This window comes from Octopus sinensis, linkage group LG4, assembly GCF_006345805.1.
Source record: "Octopus sinensis linkage group LG4, ASM634580v1, whole genome shotgun sequence".
NCBI lineage: Eukaryota > Metazoa > Mollusca > Cephalopoda > Octopoda > Octopodidae > Octopus > Octopus sinensis.
The window spans coordinates 164739857-164749856 of record NC_043000.1 but is presented as its reverse complement, the minus strand read 5'-3'; the positions used below and the strand labels follow the sequence as shown (position 1 = coordinate 164749856).

Below are 10000 nucleotides of genomic sequence, written 5' to 3'. Positions count from 1 at the left end.
GACGTTTTAGCTATGACCATACATTTATTTTTGGTAGGGGGGGGGATTTGTATTTAGGATAAGAGTATCTTTATTTAAGACAGTGAGGGTACGATTTGAGGGAGATTTGGTTACTACTTTAGCAGGTCAAGCGACGTATATAGGCTTCCTATTTGGTTTGTGAGACTTTGATGTAAAGCTGTAGGTGATGTTTAAACTCAAGTTGGCTCGAATCAAACAGACCCATTACCACAGATAATCTAGCCATGACTGTCCTGTCTTTTAATTTTTTTCCAGATAAAGTATATTCAAGACATTATCCAATGTATCCGTTCTTTTTAAGATTTGTATGGTTAGCTACTATTTCTAGATAGTCATTTCTCTTTGTCCTACATTGCTGCTGTTTTTGTTGTTGCTGATGGCGTTAATATTGGGTGGGGGGGATAAGAAACCTTTAGACGTGTTAAGGCCTAGTTTAGAACCTAATTGAGTAAACTTATGGTCAAAGATATTCATTTTTTAGTGCCCGCTCTTTTTTTTAGAATTACGTAGGACTACATTTACCAGTTAAGACAATGCCGCAGTGGTGCCCAGTATTTCAAGAATAGGATCCGCAGAAGGGACCCTTTTATTAAAATGAATTGTCCCATGGGCCTAAGGTCAGTCTACTCAACTAATTTTGAAGTCAACTAAAGGACCTTCCAATATTACCTTTACAGAACCCAAGGGATCCGCCTACTCCAAGTTGGAAACCGCTGTTATAGGGCATATACTTAGTGGGAATTTGGTTACTGTTTTTTGAAAGTCGAGCATCGGTGGTGGCGATATTACCTTTATTTGGCGTTATTACTTTTAGTAGCGGTGGTGGTGAGACTTTGTAAACATTGCTGTCGGTAACGGCGTTGGTTGTGCAAATAGTTATAGTGGCTGTTTTCAATTGAAGCCAGCCAATCATTTGCTTTGAAATAATGTTACCGGATTTTCCCAATGTTTTCACATATAACCACATTCTTTATATTTCTTTTTTTTTTCTCTGTTTCTTTATACCCTTTCCTCGGTCATATATACACCTTTCATTCGATTATACTTTTTTCGAACACAAACCTGTACAGGTGAGTACTAATTTTCTTTCCTCTTTTTCTCGAAAATATTCATTAAGCTAGAAAGTATTGAATATATACGAGATATCAGTTTTATTAGTATGTGAGAGTGCAGCACACGCCACTAAAATATTTCTGGGGTACAAATATATGAAATCCATGATACTCATCGTGACTACCCGACTGAAATTTCCATCACAACCACATTTGGGCAACATGATGCCCTTATATCAAGATAAACAGCGCACGACCTTGTAAATGTGGCCCGTATTATTATTGTTTTTAAGTTCCGCCGAGGTCGACTTTGCCTTTCATCTTTTCGAGGTAGATAAATTAGGTAAGAATGAAACGCTGGGGTCGGTGTAATTGACAAGTCCCCTCCCCACAAAAATTTTAGGCCCTTAGTAGCCCTTAGTAGAAAAGATTATTATTGAAACACAGCTTAGGTTTGGTCTTATCCCTGGTAAAATTTATATAGGTAGCGGGTTACTACTTGTAAACTTAGGTATCCACACGCTTTCGGCAGTCTTTCAAGTGCTTAGAACCCGCCTGATAATACTTGCTGTCCTTAAGAGGCAAATTCTGTAGGAGCCCTACAGGGCATTCTATTTCAATCTTCGGCCAGTTGTCTATATCTTGGTTTACTGTTCCCAACACACCAATTATTATTATTACTATTGGCAGTTTTAATTGTTACTTATATTTTGTTGTTATCCTGCTTTTGTATACGGACTTTTTTCAAACGGACAAAACCCTTTGTAACTTTCGTCCAGTGTTTTGTTCCTTTATGTTTTAATTGATTTTTGTTAGCCCTTGTGGCCAATAAACGAATTAATTAATTATTATTATTATTATTATTATTATTATTATTATTATTATTATTATTATTATTAAGTTTCGATAATATAGGTATTAATAATTTTCCAATGTTGATTAGTGAAGCTAACTCACAGACCCATATCCTTAAATATAGCGCCTTAGTTAGAAACCATCGTTACTATGATTAATTAGCAGAATTGGGAGGACAACGTAAAAAGATGTCTTACGGTATTTACATTTTGAGTCGAAAACCCGACAGCATCATCTTAGCATTTCAACCGTTCGGGATCGATATAATAAAGTACCAGTAAAGTACTGAGGTCAATAGAATCAACTAACGTCCTTCACACAAAATTACTAGCCTTGTGGCAAAATTTGAGATCATTATAATTATCATCATCATCTTTATACTAAGAATCACACATTGTTGATTTTTAAAATGTTGTTAGTCTTGTTTACACGCAAAACCCTCACAACACACACTCACACATACACGCATTATTTTGTTTTGTCGTGTGCTGTCCATAATGCTTTTCTTAATGTAAACCTCTGTGGTTAATAAAGAAATTATCATCATCATCATCATCATCATCATCATCATCATCATCATTATTATGTTTGTCTTTTGCTTTTTATTTGTACAAGTTGACTCCAAGTCTCACCCAGAGACCTCAAGAGACAACAAGTTAGAAGTTCATGCTGATGTTATACCTAGGGTGTCATATATTTGGTTTTGCACATAGTATTGTTCTAGAGAATGTTTAAGAAAACATAAGAAAATTATGTTTGTTTTAAAATTTGAGATTACATAGACAGAATTTTACGTAGGATGTGGGCAATTCCCGTGAGCACTATCTTTTGAATGTCTACCATGGTGGAGTTTCCTGGTATCTGAGCTAGATCGGAATCAGCCCCTTTTGCTATCTTTCCTAGGGCATCTATGACAACAGGTATTGCTTTAGTCTTGAGGTTCCACATTTTGCCAGTTTCTATTTCAAGATCTTTGTACTTGCTCAGTTTTTGTTAGGTCTTGACAGATACATTTATGTCGATTGGGACAGTCATATCAGTGAGGAGGTATGATTTTTGTCTGAAGTCTTTCAGTATAATGTCTGGCCTATTCGCATCTATCTGTCAGTTTGAACAGTGAAGTGCCAGAAGAGTGAGATGTAATTATTTTCAAGCACTGGAGGTGGTTTGTATTCCTACCAGTTTTTATCATGGGGCAGGTCCAGGCTTTTGCAAATTATCCAGTGAATATATTGTACTGCTCTATCATGCCTGTTGAGATGCTCTGTAGGTGCAAGAATGCACATGGAGGCAACATGATCAATGGTTTCATTTTGTTGCTTACATACACGACATGTTGAGCTACTGCCGTTCTTTAATATGTTGGCCTGGTAGTTCCTTGTAGGTAGGCATTGATCTTGGGCTTCTACGATAAACCCTTCTGTTTCTGATTGTAAGCCAGAAGACACTAACTATTGACGAGTAAGGGCTTTCTCAACATCGGCACTATTAGCTCTCTTCGAGTATTTGCCATTGAGGGGTTTTTCTTGTCATTTATCAGTAAGAATATCTAAGGCAGCAGTTTTAGCTCGGGTTTTCATGTGCTTAGCTTTTACTGAGCTTGTTTCCAGTACGTCTAATTCTGGGATTTGCTGTATTTGGAATTCACTTAGGTATTCCTTTGCCTGTTTTGTTACTGAATATGATGCTTTCATGCTTTAAGACAAGTTTTAACATCCAGTGATTTTTGAGGTAGGTGTCTAGGCCAATTGTGGCAATCTTCATTGTGAATTCCAGCTGTAAACGTCAACGGCTACCCTCTTTTCTTGGCAAGTAAAGACGTTCTATATCTGCCTTGGGGGGGGGGGGCATTCTATGCATTGTCAACAATTTTCGTATTTTTCTGTCAAGATTACATATTTCGGTAATTGACCAGTTAATGATATTGAAACTGTAAATCACGACTGGTATGGCGAAAGTATTGATCTCTTCGATCCTGTTTCTTGCATTTGACTATGTCTTGAGTATTGCCTTTACCCTTCGAAAACATTCTCTTCTGATACTTTCCTGTATCACTGAATGTTTAATTCCATCACCTTCAAATACCCCTAGGTATTTGTAGCTCCCCTCTGGTTCTAACTCTTTTATGACATTCTGCTGGTCAAGATTTACGTTTGATGTTTCTGTCATTTTTCCTTTGATAAAGGTAGCGTTTGCACATTTATTGAGGCCAAATTGCATGCTGATGTCATCACTTAATTGTTTAATAATCGCTAGTAAGCCCTGTAGTTGTTGGTCATTTTTGGTGAAGAGCTTTAAATCATTCAGATAAATGAGATGATTTATATTTTTATCAAACATTTTATAGCCGTATTGTACGTTATTGAGCAATTTCGAGAGAAGTATTAAGGCTAGACAAAAGGGGAGTGGTGATAGAGTCACACTGGAAAATGCCACATGAAATTTTTACATCTCCAGCATTGAGAGATTCACTGTCACTGTTCAAAGTTAGTGTGGTTCTCCATAATCTCATATTTTAAAATGCCGATTTTTGCCAATTTCTTTGCAGATTCGTATTCTCCGTAGCCGAAAACAGGGTTTGTGTAGAAAAACAATTAATTTTAAAAAGGGGGTGTTTTGGGGGGAAGGGATACAAAAGGAAGTCTTGCCTAGTTCATTAAGAGATCATAATACATCATATCCCAATCCATATGGTCTGTTTCCATTATATTTTTTATTTGTGTAAACATTGAAGTTTACATAATATCCAGTGTCTGATTCACAAACTTCCCATACCTTGATCCCCTATTTAATGGGTTTGGCAGGCATGTACTGCCAAAAATGTACTCTGCCCTAATAGCCAATCATGGCTTGATCTTCATGGGATTTTTACCCATATAGATACAGTTTTATAACTATTAAGGAGTAAATCAATTACAGGACTACTTTGTACAGGGGATCGTAGTTTGGGTTGTTTTTGCTGGGGGGGGGGGGCATTAGCAGAATCAATTAAATGTAAATACTGAGATATTTTCGAATACCTCGTCTTCGACATTATACTTAAGATACACGGATCACCATACCTTATATCAGGACTACAGTAGTTCCACAGTCAAGGAAGTTGATTAACACCAAATATAATATTGATTTTGAAAAACGTTCTCATTTCCGCAGTATAAGTTGGCTGCCATAGTGGATCGTTTCTTCTGCGATTAGAAATTATACGTTGCGTATATTTGTTTGTTTCCTCTGTAACATTTTCAAAAAGAAACTTCCCGGTAAAAATAAGAATAGATAGTCCAATGGTTGCGCATCAGAAGGTAAATTGTGTTGTGGACCAGAGTTTTCTGTGAAATCAGGAATAGTGATTGGTGTTTGACCATGTCGCCATGTTTACGATATCATTTTCATCATTTTCAATTTTATCACTTTTGTTCTCAAAATCTTCCTCGTCCGACGAATATTCACTAATATCAATATCAGATTCGTCCAAAGACAGAATACTCTTGTTTTCATTTATGTTTTCTGTATTGTCAAGAGTAAAACCTTCAAAGTCGAAATCACTACTTGCTGATGCCATTTCATTAAAAACTAAGATACAGACTTATCTTCAAACGCTGCTGCTACTACTACTGTTATTATTATTATTATCATTATTACGAAGGCGGTGGGGTAGCAGAATCGATAATATGCCGGACAAACTTCTTAGTGGTATCTCATCCGGCTTTACGTTGTGAGATCAAATTCAGTCAATTTTGCCTATCATCCCTCCAAAGTCGAAAAAATAAAGTATCAGTCAAGGACTGGTGTCTATATAATCAACTTGCCCCTCAAAATTGCTGGCCTTATGCTAAAATTGGAAAGAATTGTCTCCAACAAGATGGTGGTAAGCTGGCAGAATGGTTAGCGCATCTGACAAAACACTTGGTGGCATTTCTTCCAACTCTATGATCTGAGTTCAAATAGTGATATACTGCTACATTTCGAAATCAATGAATTCAACTTGCCCCTTCCTTTAAAATTCTTGGCCTTGTGCCAAAATTTGAAAAATTATTATTACCAACAAAACCCATGGAAATTTTATTCTAAAGTCCTTATTTTTACTTTGATGAATAAGTTTATTGATTTTTCATAATATTGTTGCGAAATGTTAGAATTCAAGTATGTATGCACTTTCGTTCTACAGTTAAAGTTGTTTAAAACATAACACTTCAGTTGAATAAGATCATGGAAAGCTTGAAAATATTATATAAGACTATATGATGCAGGATGGCAGAATTGGTAAGGTGATGGAGTAAAATTTAAAATACATCACAATGTTCTCATAACACAGGAGGCGTTGGAAGTTCCTGGTTTTGTCAATGTCATGTTACACCGGTGAAAGTCTTCTTGGGCTAATAGGTGGGGGTAGTACAGTGCATGCTACACCCACTGAAAATTATTCATCTGCACAGGCACTTCCTATACACCAAATCTTAGTAAAATCATTGATTTGGTTGGTTGGCAGAAACCTAAAAATGCACTTGTAATTTACTCTAAAATGTTTCAAACAGATTCAGTAAATGGCAAAAAAAAAGGCTTGGGAATGTCAGGGGAAAATGTCAAGCTCAGCAGGTGTCCCAGTGTATCATAAGGCTGGGCCTGGTCATCATCCTGCCACTGTGGTCGAACAATCTTCATGAGAAAGTAAAAATAAATATCCTTTGCTTTTTGGCTGTTGGAATGTGCACACACTTCTTGGTGATAATTTCAACGAGAGGCCAGAAAGACATACTGCATTACTGCATATGAGCTTAAGAAATATTTGCTTGATATAGTTGCGCTCTCTGAAACTTGTCTCTCTGGTGAGAGTCAAGTAAATGAACCTACTTATGGATATACTATCTTTTGGAGAGGCCTACCTGAGGGTCAGCGTAGAGAATCTGGTGTTGGATTTGCTCTCAAGAATTCATTAATATCCTCCATTGCAGAGCTTCCAAGTGGTATATCTGAATCAACCATACCATGCTGTATTCAACTGACAAAAGGTAGGTTTCTTACCATTGTCAGCATTTATGCACCAACGATGTCCCATTCTGATGAAACGGTAGGACAGTTTTATGATGATCTAGCACAATTTTTGAAGAAAGTACCAATTTCTGACAAGCTGGTCATATTGGGAGATTTCAACGCAAGAGATGGAAAGGACAATGTTTCATGGCCTGTTTCAGGTTGACATGGGATTGGAAAATGTAATAAAAATGGAGTAGCTCTTTGATGAGAATAATCTGGTTGTCACCAACACTCTGTTTAAGCCAAAAAATAAATATACAACCACCTGGATGCACCCAAGATCTAAGCACTGGTAACTCATAGATTACATTTTGAACAGAAAGCGTGATATGATGGACATTTCTAGCTTTTGGGCCATGAGAGGAGCAGAGAGCAAGACCGAACGTTGTCTAGTGTGTGGGAAAATAAATTTTTCGATAATGCCTAAAAATCAACAGTCTGGTCTTAAGGTACCCAAAAAGTTAAATGTTGCAAACTTTAAATTATCAAGCAACTTGCAAAGATTCCATGACGCTATAGAAAGTTTCAATCTTGTCCTAAACAACCTATGGGAATATTTGAAAACAAAGGTGTTTCAGGCTGCAAGTTTGTCAGTGGGATTTAAATCATGTAAGACCAGTGACTGGTTCTTAGATAGATCAACAGAAATTCATGATCTAGTTTTAGAAAAAACAAAACTTAGGCAATACACTTTTTTCTCAGTCCTTGAACCCCTACTCAAACAAAGCTTACAGAAAGCTGAAAGGGAAAGTGCAGGCTCCTCTAAGGAAAATTAAGCAGGAATGGTGGAATGATAGAGCAAAAGGGGCACAAGAAGCAGCTGATAGAAATGATGCCAAGGGTTTGTACTCTTATGTTAAAGAGGTATATGGCCCAAAATCTTCTTCAATAGCTCCAGTGAGAACAGCAAATGGATGTTTGCTTCTAACTGATACTGCTTCTATTTATAAGCACTGGGTAGAACATTTTTCTGTGCTTTTGAATAGACCATCATCCACTGACATGAGAATGAGAGGAAAAATCGAACACCTTCCAGAAGAGATGGCATTTAAACCAACTCTAAATGACAATTATTTAGCTGTGAATAAGCTAAATAAGAATTTTTGATGAAATGTAGTTCTGCATGAAAAACATTAGTATAATATCAGCAAATTAACAATTTAAAAACTAAATAAATAAATAAAATAAAATTTAAAATATATATATATATATATAAACCAGCTTAGAGAAGAAGAAACCAAACCAAACCAAACGAATCGAATTGAATCGACGCGAGGGCGCTCAGTCATACAATAGTGTAATAAATAAGATATATGCATACATACAAACATATATGTACGTACCTACATCTACATGTATATATACATGCATATATAAATATATATACGTGTGTACAGGACACCACAAATAGACGTAGAACTCAACGAGAAACGAAAACGTAAAAACAGCATGGAACGGACCATTCCTTTAACAACAAAAAAAAAACAGAGTACAAGACAACTACACAAGGAAAAATCCCCTTCATCAGCCGTCCCTAGTTCAACTCCAGCGTGTTTCGAAGGTGAGGACAGAACACGTCTCGTCGAACTAATCCTTCCTGCGAAAGAATTAAATAAAATTCCTTTGCAGAGGGGTAAAAACAAGGAAAAAATGTGACAAAAACAGGACGTAAAAACAATACAATTAAAAACAAATACAAAATAAAAATACAATTACAAGAAATACAGTACAAGAAGGAATAGAAACAGGACAGGAAAACAAATAAAGAGAGCCTATAAGCCTAGACGAGGAAAAATTTTTTTTTTTTTCACGAGCGCAGGAAGAAACATGTTTACTTGAATAAGGCCACCGGCGAAAGGAAGTTCGTAGACCCGGCTATGAGAGAGATGAGGAGGAGTGAGAGAGAGAGAGATAGGGAGGAAGGAAGCAAAAGAGGGTAAAAGAAAGAGAGAGAGAAGGAGTTGTGGAGTTTCGCGTCATAATTATATATAAAAACCAGCTTAGAGAAGAAGAAGAAACGAAACCAAACCAAACGAATCGAATCGACGCGAAGGCGCTCAGTCATACAATAGTGTAATAAATAAAATATATGCATACATACAAACATATATGTACGTACCTACATCTACATGTATATATACATGCATATATAAATATATATACGTGTGTACAGATATATATATACACATATATGATGATGATGATGATGATGATATATGTAATGCTAGAACATCCTAATGCTACACATATATATATATATCTGAACAATCAGTCTATGTGGGAATATATGGAGATTAAGAATACGGAAATAATAAACACAAATTCAAATTTTAATTTCAAATTTTTATGAACAACTCCGACCCAAAATTCCCCCCTCTCCACCATCCCACTGTCTAAAAGTAAAAATGAATGGTTGTTTTGTCTATTTCACATGAATTAAAATAATAATAATGAAATTATTGTATACAGTGCTCAGGTGCACCACAACTTGTCAAAAGTGCGTATAAAGCATATGCAGTAATGTACAAATATCTGGAAAGTAAATAGTGTATGAGTCAGATACGTGCTTGCTTGTGTATGGAGGGGAGAAAATCAGGTGTAGTGTTGGTAAATCTCAGGAGGCATGGAAGTTTTGAAGGATGCAGTGCTCCGACAAATAACAACTGATGCCGGCAGTTTGTTCCATGCTTCAGCAACTCTTAGCGTGAAAAATGTTTCCTAAAGTCATGGGAGCTGTGCTGTTTTCTGACTTTGTAAACATGTCCACGGGTGTTAAACAGATGGAGTTTGAAAAGGTGCTCAGAGTTATTGTTTGTACGATGCCAGACGTCGGAGTTTCAATGTATCCATGCCCAGGGAAGTAAGTTAGTTAGTTAGTTAGTTAATTTGGCTCAAAAGCAAATAGCAAGGCCATGTAGGGGGACATGGAGTTAAGTACAGGGTGGTGTTCATGTAAAGAGTTCAGGCCACTTGAGGTCCAGGGAGGCTTTGAACAAAGCGGTCGTCGGCATCTTCACCATCTCGTCTGGCAGCTTGTTCCA

General features: G+C 36.6%; 1 protein-coding gene across 2 annotated transcripts in view; it reads left to right on the top strand.

Annotated features, from left to right (window-relative positions):
- Window positions 1-549: 549 nt before the first annotated feature.
- The window catches only part of LOC115210791 (UNC5C-like protein), a 25755-nt gene continuing 16304 nt past the window's right edge, over window positions 550-10000 (top strand). Inside the window, exon 1 of one of the 2 annotated variants that reach the window (XM_036502619.1) lies at window positions 550-638. The gene's annotated coding sequence lies outside the window, so the exon portion shown is untranslated. Of the gene's footprint in view, window positions 639-965; window positions 1092-10000 lie in introns of those variants that run through there. The other variant, XM_029779523.2, reaches the window with a different exon arrangement.